Source organism: Leopardus geoffroyi, chromosome D1 (genome assembly GCF_018350155.1).
Source record: "Leopardus geoffroyi isolate Oge1 chromosome D1, O.geoffroyi_Oge1_pat1.0, whole genome shotgun sequence".
NCBI lineage: Eukaryota > Metazoa > Chordata > Mammalia > Carnivora > Felidae > Leopardus > Leopardus geoffroyi.
The window spans coordinates 96,997,006-97,016,368 of record NC_059329.1 but is presented as its reverse complement, the minus strand read 5'-3'; the positions used below and the strand labels follow the sequence as shown (position 1 = coordinate 97,016,368).

Below are 19,363 nucleotides of genomic sequence, written 5' to 3'. Positions count from 1 at the left end.
GCTGGGAACGCGCAGCATGCTCGCTCCTGCTCTGCTGTGCTCCGTCCCGGGCCATCCTGTCAGTCTGAAGAAATCTTACCTTTCTTCAGGTCTAGGACAAGGCCTGCACTCTCCTATTCGTTAGCAAATTAGCGAATTTCCTGATGGCCTCTGCGTGCCCCACTGCAGGGAGGGGAGTCCCTGGCCTCCCTGCACCTGCTCACACGGCTGGTCCTGGATCCAAGTCTGGGCTCTGCCACCTGTTAGTTCTGTGGCCTTTTTGTGCCTCAGTTTCCTTGTCTGATTCACGGGCCCGGGAAGCACTTAGGGCCATGCCTGGCACATAGTAAGTGCTGTGTAACTCGGAGCTGTTTTTATCTTTGGCATCATTTCATGCTCTCCCGCCCTCCTCTTGTTCACACCATTCGTCTGATATTCGTCTAAATATTTTACGTTTACTTTGTTCTGTGCGTTAAGGAGGTCCGCTCAGAGCAGGGGCTGAGTTACATCCTTTCCTCCAGCACGGTCACGGCTAAGTCACATAAGCAGACACGCGGGGCTGAGCTGTCAGGACACCTTCGCCGTCACGATCGTATCTCCCTTTGACATCCTCCTCGGGAGAGGACCCCAGAAACGTGAGCGACTTGCCTAGAGCAGAGCCGGGGCCGGAACCCAGGTCTCCTGACCCCAGACTGCATGCATGCTTTCCCGGCCAGGTGCAGTGACAGCTGTAGGATCTCGGCCGAAGGACAGATAAATGAAGGGGGCTACTCCCTCGCTGTGTCCTGGAGGCACTGTGTCCTCCAGGAGCGGAGGCAGCAGCCGGGAGAGAGGGGATGACGGGTGGGGACGTGGCCCCCAAGTGGGTGAGCAGGCGACGAGAGAGGCCTCATCACGTCCATTCACTGCCTGCCCTGCTGCTCAGCCAGAGCTTGTGCAAAGGCGAATAGCTCGCCCTGGGGCTTTGGTGACAGGCCTAACGGCATCATATTCTCCCACGAAAGAGGGATCGAGGGCTGGGGCAACATCTGGAAAGCACTCTGAAGGGACTCCCTGTCACCGAGGGCGGTGGAGCCTAGGGTTGCCCTGACATGCCCCCGCCATCCCCGGGACACTGGGCACCCCCGCCTCGTTGTGGTGTTTGCTGGGAACAAAGACATCTTGGCAACCCGGCAGGCATCCTGCACGGGAAAAATGGGGCTGGGCATCTGTATTTTTACCACATTTCCCACTTGGAAGCTGCCTGATTGGAGGAGTTCCAGTCACTTGTTGGGGTGGGGCTAGGGCCGCTCAGCCACCTGGCCAAAAAGTCACTGTGCCAGCTTCAGGAGTCGGCATCCGAATCTGGGACGTGCCCCTTCCTGTCACATACCAACTGGGTTAACTTCGGGCAGGTCTCTCCCTTCTGGGCCTCAGTATACACATCTGTAAAAGGGCAGTTTGGGATTAAGACCCTCCAAGGCTCCTTCCCGCTGGGACATTCTCACAGACGAACACCCCACCCCTCGCCAAGGAGACAGAGGGACCCCAAGTGAGAGGCAGCCAGCCACGCAACCCAAGGCCCAGCCTCCAGCTGGATGTGTATCCCCGTTGGCAAGAGGGACAGAAAACCAGGGGCGACAAATGTCAGACAGCAGAAACCACTAGGAGTAAATTAAAGAATGATGTGATACGGGGGCGCCTGGGTGGCTCAGTTAAGCGTCTGACTCCGGCTCAGGTCGCGATCTCACAGTGCGTGAGTTCGAGCCCCACATCGGGCTCTGTGCTATCAGTGTGGAGCCCGCTTCGAATCTTCTGTTCCTCCCTCTCTCTGCCTCTCCCCCACTCAGGTGCTGTCTCTCTCAAAAATAAATAAACATTTAGGGGAAAATGAGGTAAAATTTTTCGAAAAAAATTAAAACATGATGTGATAGAAAGCCAGGAATATCCTGGGGATTCGTGGGACCCAGCAGAAGTATAAATGGAGGTCGCAGCCCATGCCCCTTCTCTACTACCAGGTCTCCACCCTGCATCCTGAGGGGCCTCATGGGCAGTGGGACACAGAGCAGTTCGGTCCACTTCCTCTGCCGACCACGCCACACACACCACCCAGCCAACCCTTGGGCCAACCCCTGAGGTTGCTCATACAGGCGACACGGTGACCAGGGGACCAGACCCCTCAGGGACCAGACCAGGGGAAGAGGTCCCCATGCCTGCAAGCAGGCTCAGGATGTTTGGACGGGGAGTGCCGGCGTTCTCAGGGCCCCGAGTGGCGTCCGGACGGGAGGATTCGTTCTCCAGGAAGGCACGTCACCTTGGCCCATGGACTTCACACCTCATGACCAGGATGGTAGCCAGAGCGGGCCCTCCGCGTCAGGCTCTGAGGCTGGTCCTATAGGTAGCCACGGGGCAGGGTTGCCGATTGGGTTGAGGTGATGAGGGAAGGCCTGGAGAAGGGAGGCTCTGAGCCGAGACCCGATTAAGAAGCGGGCAGCCTGCCAGCTCTGGGAAAAAAAAACATTCTGGGCAGTGGGAGCTGCTCTCCCGCCCTCCCGGCCCACGGCCCATGCCTCCGGGCCCACCCTCGGCCCCCGCCAGTCGGGGAGGGGCCCCGAGAGGCCACCTGGAAGCAATCTTCCCCAGCCCGCTCCCTGAAAGTGAAAGCCACTGCTTTGATAGTCTCCAAACTGCCTTTCTTTCTCCCTTCCCTCCAGGGAGGGAGGCTGCAGGAGCCCGGGAGGGGAATGAGGGAGGAGATTAGCCGGAAGCACCCGGCCGGCCCCTGGTTCTCTGGCGTTGGCTGAGCAGCCCTCGAAGCCTGTGCGGTTGGCACTGTCCCTCCCTCCCACTTCTCTCTACCCTGAAGCACAGAATCTTGAGACCCAGGCAAGGGTTCTGCCCCTCCAGCCTGGAGCCCTTTCTGACCTTTGAGCGGTCACTTTCTGTCTCTGAGCCTCTGTCCTTCTGCTCCTGAAGAGGAGAGATTAGAGAGATCCGACTTCTAACTTCCTAACCACATGGCAAGCTTTCATCCTGTTCCTGTCCCCTCCAAGCACGTTTCAGGGACTTCTTTGGTGACCACCCAAATAATATTCAACCGGAACTCGTGTGGCCCCGCATTCTCTCGCCTTCGAAAACGGGTCTTCAAATGCTTCCGCATTCTTCCCTTCGAGAGGTGGGGACTGCGGCCCCTCCCCTGGATTCTGGGCCGAGCTTAGTGACTGATTGACCACCAGACTATGGCGGAGGTGGCACTAGGTGACCAAGGGTGGGTCAGAGGGGGCCACACTGCTACTCCTGGGTTCACCGAACACTTGTGCCGAAGCCCTGGGTCCCGTGCCAGGCGTCCTGCCACAGTGAGGTTGCCCTGAACGTGCAAAGAGCGCTCGGCGAGGCCAGAGATTTCTAGAAGAAACAGATGTCTGGCCAGCTCCCACCTAACTGCTCCAGCCCCTTCCCGCTTCAGCTCCAGCCACCATCTGTCTGCAACTAAGCGAGGCCCCAAGCCAGAACCACCCTGCAAAGCCCTTCCTGGGCTCCAGACCCACAGAAACTGTGAAAGATACTGAACGGAGTGTGTTTGTTTCTAGCCGCGGAGTTTCAGGCAGGTTTGTTTTGCGGTAACGGTAACTGAAACAGCCACGGTCCCCTGCACCGCCTGGGCTGGACATCCTCTCTTTGTCCCCCCAGATCCCTGTCCACCCTCCTCCTGTCTTTCTGGCTCCAAGAGGCCACCTCCCCTCCCCGTCTTCTGTGTGAACAGCATCACTGGGCTCCCCAGGCTTCTGGCTTCTGGGGGACACTGTACAGGGAGCAGGTTGAGCGAGGCATGTGTGTCCTGACTTCCTCCTTGCCAGGTCCCAGCGGTCACAGAGCCACTCTACCAAAAGGCTCCTATCAGGCTACCCTCACTGGACGGCTTGCTTTCTGGGTCCCAGTAACTGCCCCCTCCCTTAGCTCTGCAGGCCTGGGGGGTAACGCCCTCCTCTTCCCCACCCCTGTACCGTTCCCTTAACACTGGCCGGGCCTTTATAAGGAGCCCTTTGTTGAGCTCCCCTCTATTAACCTGCCCAAGTACGTCCTCTGATTCCCACCAGGGCCTCACCCGATGGCTGATGCCAGCTGTAACCGTAGCTCTGTTCCATCACCCACCCCACCCCACTGTTCGACACCGTCCTGATTGGAGGCCGCATATCCGTGTCTGCACATTCATTTATTCAACAAACATTTCTTCACCACCTGCCAGGTAATGAAGGGGTCAAGGATACGGCAGTAAACAGGGCAGGCTATATGCTAATGGGGGGGGGTGGTAGGGGCAGGGGGCACAGGTGGTAAACAAGTGAATACATGTGAGATAATTTCGACAGTGATGAGCGTGTGAAGAAGATAACGCCAGGTAACGGATGGGGAAAGACACACAGCTTCAGACACCCTGCACCGGAGACCCATATCTGGGGTGCGGTTCATGTGGAATATCTTCCAGCACTGGAAGAGCTAGGCTCACAAACTGTATGACGTGATTTTTGGCTATACAACAGCCTTCCACAACCACTTGCGAATTGCTCAGTTGAAAGAACGAAGGAAGAAACAGCGCTCCCTGTCGTGAACTTCCTGACAGGTTTTCAGAGGTGAAAACCAAGCTGGTGTAACAGGGCCTGTGGCTGGATGGAGCTCCAATATGGATGAAACCAAAATGGCGGAGGTCATCTTGAACACTTCTCCAGAATGCACATCTGACCCCTTGCACATCGGCTCTGACTTGGGCTCTGCTTGTCTTGGGAAGATGATGGTGAAGGCCAGAGAGGGGCTCTAGGGAAGTGGCCAAATCTCTGTCAGCAAAGAACAGAGGCGCCAGGCAAGGCCTCTGAGGCCAGAGCTCCCTTCTCTCCTCAGAAGCAGAGGGGCAGTTCTCATGACACCCGCCCTGGCCTGCACCCCAGCTGGGCACACACAATATAGCCACTTGTTTGAGACCCCGGCGAGGCCATAGGCCTTGCGTGCCCTGAGATGGGCTGGAATGAGCGAAAGATCTGGGCCACTCTCCCCAGCTCTGGGGAGCTTGTTTCCAGCATCTCTGGCCGTGGTTCCTCTACCCACTGACAGTTCCTTGGTCCTATCAGGACTGTTCCAATGTTTCTTCCCACCTGGAATTCTCACCTGCTTCTCTCTGGTGCTTCAAATCCTAGGACGCTATGGTCAGTAAGGATGCCAAGGCAGTCACCACTCTCGCTTTACGGATGAGGAAGATGAGGCCCGGGGAGGAGATTGTGTTGGCCAACCTCACCGAGTTGGTATAAGAACCCTAGTAGAACGCAGGCCACTGTACTTCTCTTTCCGTGATCCTCACCCTCATTTCATGAGGCTGGCCCAAGCCCACCTCCAGGATGTCTGCCCTGACACCCACTCCTCTGCCCTCTCCCCATTCTCCCGAGAGCCTTGGCTGTGCTCTGCTCCGTCTGGCCATCAGGTATGTCCGTCTTATTCTCTTATGCGTGAGTTCAACCCCCAGTGAGAGTGGGACTCCTATTTTCTTTCTCGTCTCCGTCAAATTCCCGGCAGAGGCCCGGGTATGCACCAGCTCTTGGGTAAATACTTCTGGTTTGGTTAATTCATTAATGGGCAGCGTCTTTGGTTTTCCCCAACTGGACTGTCTCCCCCGACCCAGGAGGAAGGAGAGGATTTTCAACTGTGGACGTGAAGCAAACACAGAAAAATCTCTGATGTCCCACACTGTGTCCAGCTCATTTCGGTTCCCAGCATTCTGAATGAGTGAGTGGGTAGGTGGGCGGCACAATGTCCTATGTGGTCAGAGGGCTGCTCCAGGGGTCCAAGCTCTTGAAGAAGTGCCTCTGTGGGGAGCCCCGGGGGGTTGGCTCCAGGGCTGGACTTGGGTAGAGCCCAAGGCCTGAGAGAACCCAGTGCCCATGGCTATAGGATATGAGGCAGCCATATCTAACCCTCCTCCTTTGGCTGGGAGCATGACCCTAGCCCCAGCCTCTCTCTTTCCTAGATGCTTTCACTGACCAGAAGAGAAAGGTGACAAGGGACCACGATTCTAGTCCACAGTGAGCTGCCTGAGCCCTCCTGTTTTTCACAGGGCTTTTCTCCTGGGATTTTCAGAGTTTTCTCATTTTTTAGCTTCTTTCTTCGGTTTCTTTCTGGTTGGTTTACAAATGGTAAACACGGTGATGTCAGTCCAGCTTGTCCCAGAAGAGCACCCTCCTTGGTCTTGGCTGCCTTGCCCACTCCCCTGGGTGACCCATTGGCCAGCTGGCCGCTGCCCGGGGACGGTGGGGGGCGGGGAGGGAGACAAAGGCCCCCTCTTTAGATCAGGCCATGACCTGTGCTCACTGGAGCTTTCACGCATCTCTGCCATTCCTGCCTTTATCAGATTAGCTTTAATTAGACAAATGAAAATCACATGGGGCAGAGGGACAGGAAGCCCTGTGCTCTCGGGAGCGCCTCTCAGCCAAAGGATGGGGGCTGGGCAGCCACTGGGGAAGGAGATGGGCATTTGGCGGGAGGCACCCATCTGTGTGCACGAGAGCACATAAGCGCCTTCCCCAAGCGGGATCCAGGCAGCTACCTGAAAAAGCACAAAGTTCCATCACTAACTTGGAGAAGCTGGAGCATTTTGTGAGTCACAGACGAGACCCCTTTGGAAATCTGCCGAAGGCTCTCAGAGCTGCTATCCGATAGATACGTAATGGGAGCCACGCGTATGAGCCACATATATAATTTACAATTTTTAAGTGGCCACATTAAAAAACATTTTTAAGTTATTTTAATAATCATTTTAAATATTTTTAATGTTTATTTATTTAGGAGAGAAAGAGTGTGCGTTGGGGAGGGACAGTGAGAGAGAGAGAGAGAGGGAGAGAGAGAATCCCAAGCAGGCACCATGTTGAGCACGGAGCGCAACACGGGGTCCAAACTCACAAACCTCGGCATCATGACCCGAGCTGAAATCAAGAGCCAGACGCTTAACCGACTGAGCCACCCAGGAGCCCCTGGTTCCTCTTTAAATGGAGAGACTCAGCCTCAGGCTAAGAGAAAGCACCCATTTGCCGGAGATTTTTTTTTTTTTTTAACTTTTTGTTTTAAAATTAGAGATTCACAGTAGGTCGCAAAGATAGTGGAGAGAGGTCTCACGTACTCGTCACCCAGTGCCTACGTCCTACCTAACGGAAGTACAGAATCAGACCCAGGAGATGGACATTGGTTTTGTGGACAACGTGTGTGTATGGTGTCACGCCATCTACCAGGTTCTGGTAGATTCTGGTAACTACGACCACAATCTAGATCTGCCTAGGTTTTGACGACATGGCTTTGTTTCGTTTGTGTTACTTTTTACTGCTGTAGTCTCTCTATGCAATTGATACTATTTTTCCACTTACAGTAATGGCATAACATTTCCTTTTTAATTAAATTTCCTTCGGTAAAAAAAAAATAAGAAAGAAAAAGAGGGGCACCCGGGTGGCTCAGTCAGGTAAGCCTCCAACTCCTGATTTCGGCTCAGGTCACGATCTCACAGTTTGTGAGTTTGAGCCCCGCATCGGGCTCTGCGCTGACAATGTGGAGCCTGCTTGGGATTCTCCGTCTCCCTCTCTCTGCCTCTCTTTCTCTCTCAAAAATAAATAAATGAACATTAAAGAAAGAAAAGAAAAAGAAATGGATTTGAGGAAGTGTATCAAGCAAACAAGGACACGGATTGTGCTCAGGAGTGACAAAGTGGCAAAGTGTCACCTAAATAGCAACTTATATGGAATGTTTACATCTTCCCAGGTACTGTTTTTTTTTTTTTTTATTTTTTTTTCAACGTTTATTTATTTTTGGGGGGACAGAGAGAGACAGAGCATGAACGGGGGAGGGGCAGAGAGAGAGGGAGACACAGAATCGGAAACAGGCTCCAGGCTCTGAGCCATCAGCCCAGAGCCTGACGCGGGGCTCGAACTCACGGAGTGCGAGATCGTGACCTGGCTGAAGTCGGACGCTTAACCGACTGCGCCACCCAGGTGCCCCCCAGGTACTGTTTTAAATGTTCTATACGTATCATGCCATTTAAGCTACCCAACAGGCCTTTGAGGTCAGCTCCACTATTATCCCATTTTACAGATGAGGAAAGTTAAGACACATTTTAAAAGTTCAGAAGCATTGATCTAGACTTTTTTACACAAATACAGCATCACTCATGGCTTAAAAACATGCACATAACTTTTAAAACCCAAATGAGACTAAACAAAACAAACGAGAACCCAATAAGCAATGTTACTGCTTAGGGGGCCTCAAGATCACGGTTAAGTCAAGGCATCCAGGCGAGGCCCTTACAGAACTGCATTGCTGGACCTCGCAAGCTCTGCTTTGGCTGAGGGAGGGACCGTCATGCTCTGGCTGCCCTGGTTCAGAGGGCACAAGCTCCCATCCTTGGGAAGAATGGGCAGATGTAAAGAAGAGAAAGCTCTTTGGCCTGGAGCCCTGGGTCCAAGGTCTCCCCAGGGTCTACTCTCAGTCCCCTAACAGCCCAAGAAGCTAAAGGATTACAAGGTGATCCTGGTTCATCGGCTACACCCCGCTTGAATCGTAAGGTGTTTGAGCTGGAAGGGACTGCAGACTCTCCTCTCCTTTGATGGAGGGCAGCAGAGTGGCCAAGGTCATTGTACAGGTGAGGGTGGAGGCAGACGCTACCTACCCACATGGAAGCAAAGGGTGGCCTCCCCTGTCCACGGTCAAGGCCGGATTTCAGCAAGGGTTTGTTGAGCGAGGAAATGGACAATCTAGGTGTCTGACCTAGCTCTCACTTCCCCGCCATTACCCTCTGCCTCTTCCTAAAGCAGAGGATGTAAAATGTTAGCTGCATCAAGGGCTAATAACCGCACAGTCCTGGGGCCACCTTCGGAGATTCTGAATCAAGAGGTTAGGGAGGAGCCTGGGAATTTGAATTTGAGACAACGCTTCCCCTCTTCCCAGCTCACTCGTTTCTGGGTAGATACAAAGGTGATGCCCGCGCAGGCGTTTTGACGGGTGATTTTCCTCTGTATCTCCCTCCCCTGCCCTGGCTGCACAGCACCCCCTGGCTGAGAGTCCTGGCGTTGTTCAGAAACATGTGGACTCTGCCCCTCCTTTGGGACCCTTTACCCAGCTAGAGGGTTGCACAGACCGGCGGGCCTGGCTCCCCTTCGCCTCTCGCCCCCAGGGCCCACCAGGCTTAGTCTGGGAGAGCTGATGAATGTCCATTACCACAGCAGGCCCCATAAAAAGGATTATGGGGTGTTGCTGAGTTTACAAGCCTGTTCTTGTAAAGCTGCCAGACTTGGGGTGGCCATAGCCCTTATGGAAGAAGGACGAGAAGAAATTTTCCCTCCGTCTAGTGCCACACACCCAGTCACTTTCATGGGAACCGCGGTGGCCTCGTTGCAAGAACAGCAGGCCGTGAATCAGAAGACGCTGATCGAGGGGAGGGACTGCAGCTCACAGCTGACCCACTGGACCTTTCTGGGCCTCAACTTACCCATCTGTGAAGTGGGCCTTTCCCCCACCTCCCAGAGGTGGTTGTGAGGATGATGCGGCTAAGCCTGCGGCGTTATAGAGCTGTCAAAGGGTCCCCATCAGAGAATCTGAGCGGTGAGGGTGTCTCTCTGGGGCGAAGTTGGGGAAGAGAGGTGTGCTGATCCCCTGTTCCCATTACTGCTCCGGCCCCTGTGGGCGAAGAGGGTGGCCTCAGAGGCAGGGGCCAGCGTGGCTGCTGTAGAGGAGGGAGGTCCAGGGACAGTCCCGGAGATCCCCAGCCTCTGTGGCACCGGGCAGGCTGGCTTCCTGGCTGCCCTCACCCGTTCCCAGGCCTGGTTTGTGTCTGGTGAGAAGCGCCAGGCTGGTGCGGGCTGCTGGCCTTGCTCTGGGCCAGGCCGGCGTCCCAGGAGTGCCCTGTCGATGCTTGATCTTCGGCACGCTTTCCCCTGTTGGCCTCCAGACCTGGATGGTCTGTGTCAAGGCCTTTCAACATGATCAAACACAGCGTCCAGCGCCGGGGACAGCTTGGCAAGTGTGAGGTGCAACTGGTGTTTCACATGAGCACTTAAGCCGCCAATAACCAGGCGGCCCCAGAGCAGGGGAACCCAGCCGCCGCTCCCCGAGAGCTCCATTAACATTTCCGACCCATGCACGCAGACGGGGTTTGAATCTTGTTGGCAAAAGACCAGAGAGGCAGGCGGCTAGTGGTGCCAGCGAGGGGATGGCGACAGGGGCCAGCGCCTCGAAAAGGGTACCGTCAGGGCCATGGTGACTGCGGCCTAGGTCACCGGGGCCCTAAGACGAATGGTAGCAATAAAGAGGCAACACGGTGCTGAGTGAGCGCTCTGCCCCGTTCTCTTCAACAGACCACAACTGTGCGGACCCTTCTAAGGATGAGGCTCAGGCTGACCGACCTGCCCAACGGCACAGAGCTGGCAAGTGGGAAAGCCAGGACTCAAACCTGGCATTGAGGTATTTTAGGTACAAGCCCCCAATGAGGGCGCAGATCCCGAGCGAGGAGCAGACCAAAGGAGAAAACCAGAATGCCTTCCGTGTGTTTTTGCCCCCATGCCAACTTCTGTTCCTGGCATGTGTGGGCCATTCTGCCCATCCCCAAGCTTCTCTCCGTCCCTCCACCTCCACCCGGGACGTCCATAGGCACATCTGGGCAAGATCAGTTGTGCACCAACTTAAACACACACACACACACACACACACACACACACCCCAAAACTGTTTTTAGTAAATATAAAATAAAATAATTGCTTTCAAAACAGGCTCTGGCTCGAAACATATGCTTTGCATGCCCTTGGGCAAATGGCTTCACCACGCTGAGTGCCTTGGCTTGTCCCTCTGCAAAAATGGGTTAACGGTGGCTCCTACCACATGGGCTCACATTGCGGAAGCCCTGAGCCTGGCACTTAGGCAGCAGGCCATAAATGTGTGAGCTTTCATTGTAGTCCTAGGCAGGCAAGGTGCAGTGTGGGCAGACCAGGGTACCAGAAGCATCTTGGAGCCCAGCAATGATGAAGCCACGGGGTTTCCCAGTGATAAAGCCACAGAACCTTGCCTCTATGAGAACTACCCATTGCTCGGTGGCCAGGATAATGGGGGACTCTGGTCAGATACCCTGCTGGGGGAGCAGAGGTTTGCCAGAGGAGGCTGGGGTCAGGCAGGGTCTCACCTTAGGAGGAGCCTGAGTGAGGAGCACGGTGCCCAGGCAGAAGTATCACGGGCTAGAGCCCCACTTACAGCAACGCTGGCATCTTCTCTCCTCCCTCACCTCAAGTGGTGTCAGGGGCCTCACTTGTCCCCAGGCCCCTCAAGCTGAGGGGGCCAAAGCCCCTAGAAGGCCTCATGCTGCTCACGGTCATCCAGAGGCTGCAGAGGAGGTGGCGATGGGCCTAGTCCAGGTCCCCTGTGCTCGGCGGTGTGCTGGACCCACACCAACTCATACAAACTTGTTCCAACTCGTGAACCTCCCCGACATGTTCTCAGGAATGTCACCCTTAAAAATTCAATGATATGAACACACAGTTAAATACATTATATTAAGGGGCGCCTGGGTGGCGCAGTCGGTTAAGCGTCCGACTTCAGCCAGGTCACGATCTCGCGGTCCGTGAGTTCGAGCCCCGCGTCAGGCTCTGGGCTGATGGCTCAGAGCCTGGAGCCTGTTTCCGATTCTGTGTCTCCCTCTCTCTCTGCCCCTCCCCCATTCATGCTCTGTCTCTCTCTGTCCCCAAAATAAATAAACGTTGAAAAAAAATTATCTATAAAAAAAAATAAAAAAAAAATACATTATATTAAAACAAAGGTAACAAATAATCAAAACTCATCGCTTCCTGGGGACTCGGTTGAGCGTCCAACTTCTGCTTAGGTCGTGATCTCATGGTTGGAGGGCTGGAGCCTGGCAGTTGGCTTTGCACTGACAGCACAGAGCCTGTTTCAGGTTCTCGGTCTCCCTCTCTTTCTGCCCCTCCCCTGCTGGCGCTCTCCAGTACATATATTTACTATCACGAATGCCACGAGATCACTTGTATCTATGGCCTGTGCAGGAAGTACCCCACTATGGTGCACCGACGCAGACCTCTTCCCAGCTCTGCCTTCTGGGATACTGCCTTGGGAGCCTGAAATTGGCCTCGGGGAGTTTTCCATTTGGGCGATCGGCAAACCCTCCAGGCCAGGGCTGACCCTCTCCGGAGCAGGTTGTTAAACATTTAGAAGCACACCAACACCCGCGGGCCGCTGGGGCGCTGCGATGGGTACTCGGGGCCAGAGCCCAACCCCCCTAACGGAGGGAGGCGAGGCTGTTCTTCTCTACTGGGATTTACGTCCACCCCCAGACCTCCAGGACTTATTTTAGAACAAGTGAGGAGGCTCCGGAATTGATTGGACCCATTGTTCCCCATCCCGCCGGTGGACTCCGCCCCCCATTGTCCACGGCCCCTCCCAGCGGCTCAGAGGCTCCTCCAAGACCGGAGCTGGGAGGGGCCTCGCGGTCGGAGCCTTGGACCGCAGCCCCGCGCCTATTGTGAGCTCCCCATCTGAGGATCTCGGGGTTTCCTTGTCCCTGGGCCTCAGAACCCACTGGGGAGCGGCCTGTTTATGGCAAATGATGCCTGTTTGCTTTGATTTCTAGTTCAGACCCTGGGGCCACTACTGTGTCCCCATAAATTAAAGGCTGCGTATATTTGAGGGAATTAAGCAAGACTGTGAAGGCCTGGGAACGCCGGGGCCTTCGGAGAGGGCAGGCATGGCGTGTATCATGTCCACATCAAGGCCGGTGTCTCTGGACTTGGGGACCGGGGTGACACCGTGTCTGCTCTAGACCCACATACTGGGTAGGAAGAGAAACAACAAGGCTCCGTGACCTCTTGTTCTTCCCTTCCCTTTTCCAGTCTTTGCTCAAACTTTGCTCCCGTCCAGGAGGTGTTCCCACCCCCGCCCCCACCACACACCCCAAACTGAGGGAGGGTCTCAATCTTTCTTTCAGGGTCCCGCCCAGGATAAGCATAAGAATGTCCAGGATGCGCCTAGTCTCACTCTTCCATGCTTAATTTTTTTCTTTTTTTAATTTTTAATGTTTATTTTTGAGAGACAGAGCGTGAGCAGGGAAGCCGCAACGACGGAGGACCCGAAACGGGCTGTATGCGGACAGGCTGACAGCAGTGAGCCCCAGGCGGGGCTCGAACTCACGAACCCACGAGATCATGGCCTGCACCCAGGCTGAGCCTCAACCTGACTGAGCCACCCAGGCGCCCTGATATTTTTTCTTCTTTTCATTGTGTTAAAATGCATGCAACATAAAATTTACCACCTAACCGTTTATTAGTGTGCAGTTCAGTGGCATTAACTACATTCACCGTGCTGTGTGGTTATGCCCACCATCCGTCCCCCTAACGCATTCCATCTCGTCAGTCTGAAACTCTATTTACCCAAACTCCCCGTTCTCCCTTCTTCCCAGTGCCTGACAACCATCATTCCACTTTTGGGCTTTTCGATTTTGACCCCTCTAAGCACCACATGTAGGTGGAATTATACAATATTTTTGAGACTGGTTTATTTCACCGAACATATTGTCCTCCAGGATCATCTGTGTTGTAGCATATTGCAGAATTTCCTTCCTTTTTAAGGCTGAATAATACTCCATTGTACGTGTGTACGTTCATTAGTAATCCCATTCATCAGTCGGTAGACACTTGGGTTGCCTCCACGTTTTAGCTGTTGTGAATAATGCTGCTATGAACATGGGTGGGCAAATAACTTCTTTGAGACCCTTCTTTCGGTTCTTTCGGGTATATACTCAAAAGAAGAATTGCAGGCCCATGTGGTAATTCTATTTTTAATTTTTTGAGGAACCTGCAGACTGTTTTCCACGGCAGCCATAACATTTAACATTCCCACCAACAATGCACGAGGGTTCCAATTTCTCCACATCTTCGCCAGCACTTGTGTTCTGTTTTTGGGCTTTTTTGTTTTTTGTTTTTGTTTTTGTTGGTGACAGCAGCCATTGTAATGGGTGTGAGGTGGTCTCTCCCTGGGGTTTTGATTTGCATTTCCCTGAGGATGAGTGACACTGAGCATCTTTTCATGTGTTTATTGGCCATTGGTATATCCTCTTTGAAGAACTGTCTCTTCAAGTCCTTTGCCCATTTTTGAATGTTTATTCTTTGCTGCATTTAGGAGTTTCCTCTATATTCTGGATATGAAGCCTTTATCAGATGGATGATTTGCAGATGTTTTCTCCCATTCTGTGGGGGTGCCTTATCGCGCTACAGATGGTGTCTTACGAGGCACAAAATTTCCAGTTTTCATGAAATCCACTTTGTCTAGTTTTGCTCTTGTTGCCTGTGCCTTTGGCGTCACATCCGAGACATCATCGCCAAATCCAGTGCCATGAAGCTTTGTCCTCTGATTTCTTTCAAGAGTTGAACTGTTTCAGGTCTAATGTGTAGGTTTTCGGTCCATTTTGAGTTACCGTTTATATACGGTGTGAGGTAAGGGTCCGGTTTTGTCCTTTCACATGAGGATATCCGGTTTTCCCAGCACCATTTCTTGGAAAAACTGTCCTCTCCCCATGAAATGGTCTCAGCACCCTTGTCAAAAATCATTTGACTGTATGTGCAAGGGTGAATTTCTGGGCCCTCTATTCTCTTCCATTGGTCTATATGTCTGTCTTTATGCCAACACCACAGTGTTTTAATTACTGTAACTTAATAGCAGGTTTTGAAATCAGGAAGTGTGAGCCCTCCACTTTCATTCTTTTTCAAGATTGTTTCCACCATCCAGGGTCCGGTCCTGTGCTTGATTTTATTACACATGTTATTCAACAAATACCTGGTAAGTCCTCACTCTTCGCTGTGTTCTAGGCCGTGGGGATTGGACGTGTCTAGCCCTAAGCTCTGGTGTGGTGGAGTTATGCCATGGGGCAATGTCTGAGATAGGGCCCACAGCACAGCATTCCCATTTCACAGATCAGCACACGGAGGTTCAGCAAAGTAAAGCAACTTAGCCGCCAAGTCACAATGCTGGGGTGAATGCAGTCTGAAATTTCCAGCTTTCTGTCTCCCTCCCCCACCCCAACCAGCTTCTCTGGTCCTCTGTCCCCAGACAGCAGTGAAAGGAGGAGGGAGAGAACTAGGTAGGGCTGCTACTCCCTGGGACTCTGAGAGGGCTGTCCGAATGTCTAGAGGGGGTCTTCAGGCAGTTTGCTGTCCATGAGTGATAGAAGTTCCCTTCCAGCTCAAGGGACCTTTGACAAAGACTAAGTAACATCATTGTGTAAGATTTGGTGGCCGCAGCTCAGAATTCCCTTGCCACTTTCACTCTATCCCTTCCTCACAACCTCTATCACTTATTTTCTTGGATTATGGAGATTTGTGGGCAAGACTGGACATCCTGGTTGCTCTTGTGCTCCCTGGAGGCGGCATCCCTGACATACTGTCTGTACCTTGCATGAGCCCAGTGCAGGGCCCAGCGCATGTAGAAACTCCAAAAAGTTAGTGTACAAAAGAAATGAGCACCATCCTCCTGTGTCCAAAAGTGGCCTGGGCTGCCTCCATCAGATGGAGGCAACTTCTCCCCAGTGACCTGGTAGGGTTAGAAGATCTCAGGGCTGGCTGTGAATTTGAAGAGTACGGGTATATAACCTTTCAGGCTCCAGTTGAAAGGGGAGCACAGAGACCTTCTTCAAAAGAAAACTGCCCACGTCCATCCCTGATGCCCAGGCACTCCCGAGAGCTGCAGGTCAAGGGGCTTCAGGTCTCAGGGGCACCCATCAGTGGGGACAATCCATGCAGAGGGGACTGACACATACACCCCCCAGCATAGGGGGAAACCAAGGCCCAGAGAAGGGGAGTCACTAGGCTGAAGTTTAACCTTCTTTTATCGCCTCTCTGAGGCAAGCACTTTACATTCTTTTTTTTTTTTTTTTAATATTTATTCACTTTTGAGAGAGAGAGAGAGAGGAACAGAGTACGAACAGGGGAGGGCAGAGACACAGAATCTATTTGAAGCAGGCTCCAAGCTCTGAGCTGTCAGCACAGAGCCTGGCACGGGGCTCGAACCCACGGACTGCGAGATCATGACCCGAGCTGAAGCCCAACGCTCAACCAACCAAGCCACCCAGGCGCCCCTACATTCTTGATAGTGTTTATCATGTACACATGGATGTACAACTCTCTCTTGGAGGCCCTGTTGTCAACTCTGTTGGGTATATACCCAAAGGAGAATCATTGGATCATACAGTAATTCCATTTTTTATTTTATGGGTAACCACCGTATGGTTTCCATAGGGTTTATACCACTTGACGTTCCCTCCAGCAGTGGCTCATTCTGTCCCTCTGAGGTCAGCTCTGTCATCATTCTCTGTCACAGGTGTGCAGACTGAGACCTACCTGCCCAAGCTTGGAGGCTGGCTGCAGACCTGGTCTCCCGCCCCTCCCGCCATGCTGCCTGCTCCGCACTGGGGATGGCGAGTCCTGCTTCATGCGCTTACCAGCGGAGTTAAGGTAAGAGAGCCTGTGGAGCCCTGTCACACCATGCCAGGCCCAGGGTGATGCCCAATCAAGAGCCCTTTCTCCACAGGGAAGTAGCATCACAGAGTGCTTTTCAGTTTTTATTTTTGTATTTGTTTTCTATCAAATATAATTTAATGTCCAATTGGCTTCCATACAACACCCAGGGCTCATCCCAACAGGTGCCATCCTCCGTGCCCATCACCCACTTTCCCCTCCCCCACCACTCCCCATCAACCCTCAGTTGGTTCTCAGTATTTCAGAGCCTCTTATGGTCAACACTCAGATCCCAATGATGGCCGAATCCTTTTGCTGTTCCAAAGTTTCGGTGACCCATAGCGTACGTGAAGCGAAGTCTTAAGTGCGCAGCTCAGTGAATATTTCTGTTTGTATGCATTGGGATATCCATCCTTCAGATCAAGAAATAGAGTATTTCCAGCACCCCAGAGAGTTCTCTCTGCCCCCTCCCCATTAGCGCTCTCACAAAATGCTCTCAGTCATCAGCTGACAAGTATATACATGCATCCACCCAGTAGGTGCCGGTTGCTATCGGTGGTGTTGTTATCGTCCTTAGCCCAATTGCCAGGACCTTCTGCCAGCTCAAGGCCACACACCGAGAGGCGGTGCCTGGGGCTGGTTCCATCAGTCAGTGAGGCACGTAATCCTACGTGGGGGACCTTGAAACAGCTCTTATTTTGGTACTTGAAGGATTTCTGGTCTTTGGAGTGTTCCCCGGGGAGATACCTGCACCTGGGAAGGGACAAACTGTCCACTTTTGTGAGTGAATCTCTTTCATTCATTCCCATTTTTCAGATTAAGAAACTGAGGCTATCTTGGAGTCCGTGAAGGTGCCAGTTGCTGTGGCCCTTGGAGCCTGGTCTGAAACCAAAGTCCCCGAAGGTACCAGCTGCTTGACGGTCCCTGGGAGCTGTTGCCAGTAGGTCTATCTGTCTCATTCGGGTCAGAACAGTGCCCTGTGTGGACAGAGCCGCACCCCTCGCCCCCTCCCGAGATCACCATTCCAGGGAGTGGCGGGAGGCAAGGCCATTCTGCCAGGACACCCTTAGCTCCACACGGCTTGCCCTCTCTGCCACTCCAAAGGGCCTCACCCTCCCTGTTTCCCATCAACGCTTCAGCATGCATGAAATATTAGGAAAATAGGGCTGAGTATTAGGTAATGACTGTCCAATTTATTCTGACAGCAAGAACCAGAAGGAGGAAATTGACATTGGTGATTTTACTTAGGCCCTGACAACCTTAATTAATCTTTACTCCTTTCCCAGAAAGCAAGGGCCTGCTATGGCGGTGTGAGCTCAGGCAGAGTCCTCGAATGTGCTGACCACCCTTGGTGCGGACAAGGCCGCCAACTTGCGGAGCCCAGAAGGACCCAGCGTGGCTCCCAAACAGACCAGGAGCTCCTCCTGGGTCCCTCTAGCCGAGGCCAGCCTCTGTGTCCTCCTTAGCTCCTCCAAGGGAGGCAGAAAAAGCCAGAGAGCCTCTACCCACTTCTCAGAAGGTAAAACTGAGGCATGGAGAGGGGCCTCGTCTTGCCAAAAGCCCACTGTGAACCAGCCCCACAGTCCTCTAGCAACCCAGAGGGCACCACGCCTCAGCAGCAAGGTTGGCCATGTCCTGTCAGTGGCCTTCAGCGGACGCATCGTGGAGAGGGCAACCCAGGATAATTTGAAACCCTGGACTTCTGGTGCCATCCCAGAGACCGCTGCATGAGAGTGTGCGAGTGCAGGCCAGTTCTGCCAGGCCGTGAAGGCAGGGCTGAGGCTCCCCGGCCAGTATCCCCACCCCGGCTGCCCCACTGGGAGCCCCCCACTCCATCCCTCAATCATGCAACAAAAGCTTCACTTTCAGGGCCCCCCAAATGGGGTTACGTGATTCTCTGACTTCTCAAACCAGCCCTGGGCACCACCCTTCAGTGTGTGTCTTTGAGCCGGCAGAAGGTTCTGGACATTGGCCCAAGGGTGGTAACAGCAACGACAATAACAGCCAGTCCATATTGAGTGTATCCACGTGCTAAACCCCTTATTACCACGTAAGCCAGACAGTATTTGGGGTCCTTCATCACCTCTGCGAAGAGTGTACCATTATTTTTTTTTTTTTTTTAATTTTTTTTTTTCAACGTTTATTTATTTTTGGGACAGAGAGAGACAGAGCATGAACGGGGGAGGGGCAGAGAGAGAGGGAGACACAGAATCAGAAATAGGCTCCAGGCTCTGAGCCATCAGCCCAGAGCCCGACGCGGGGCTCGAACTCACGGACCGCGAGATCGTGACCTGGCTGAAGTCGGACGCTTAACCGACTGCGCCACCCAGGCGCCCCAGAGTGTACCATTATTAACCCTTTCCTCAGAAGTGGCGCGGAGATTCGGTGAGGGTCGGTCAGTCCGCCAAGGTCCCCCAGCTGGTGTGGCAGAACCGGGTCTCAAGGCCACTTCTGTCTGTCTTCCCAAGCTGACCGTCCTCCCACACGGTCCCAAGGCAGGTGACACAAAGATGGCGACCCTCCCTGACCTCACCCGAGCCTCTCCAGTCACTTTGCTTCCCAGCTCCCTGCCCTTGGGCCTGGACTCTGTCAAGCATGCGGGCCCTGCATACCTGTGGGCAATTAGGGAAGTCCCCTAGGGGTGGGTGACTCATCCCCCAGCTACGTGGGGGCGCTTCAGGGAGGCCAAGAGTGGGCCCCTCCTGCCTGTCCTCTCTAGTGGTACTCTCCAAAGCCCCACGGTTCCCAGGCTTGGCATGGTTCCAGGACAGGAACCTTGGAGAGGGGAGAATTGGACATTGCACCGGCCCATGCTACCCACGCTCTTTCCCTGTTGGGTCCCTTTACTTGTCTCATGAGCCCCAGTGTCACCCCATCCCCCATAA

The 19,363-nt window shown here is 53.5% G+C and overlaps 1 long non-coding RNA gene across 1 annotated transcript; it reads left to right on the top strand.

The window, feature by feature from the left end:
• The first annotated feature begins 12,475 nt into the window (after positions 1–12,475).
• Positions 12,476–18,537, top strand: LOC123602605. Its single transcript, XR_006714525.1, has 4 exons — positions 12,476–12,806; positions 16,342–16,475; positions 17,295–17,381; positions 17,765–18,537. It is a non-coding gene; the product is annotated as an uncharacterized LOC123602605 (long non-coding RNA).
• The last annotated feature ends 826 nt before the right edge of the window (positions 18,538–19,363 follow it).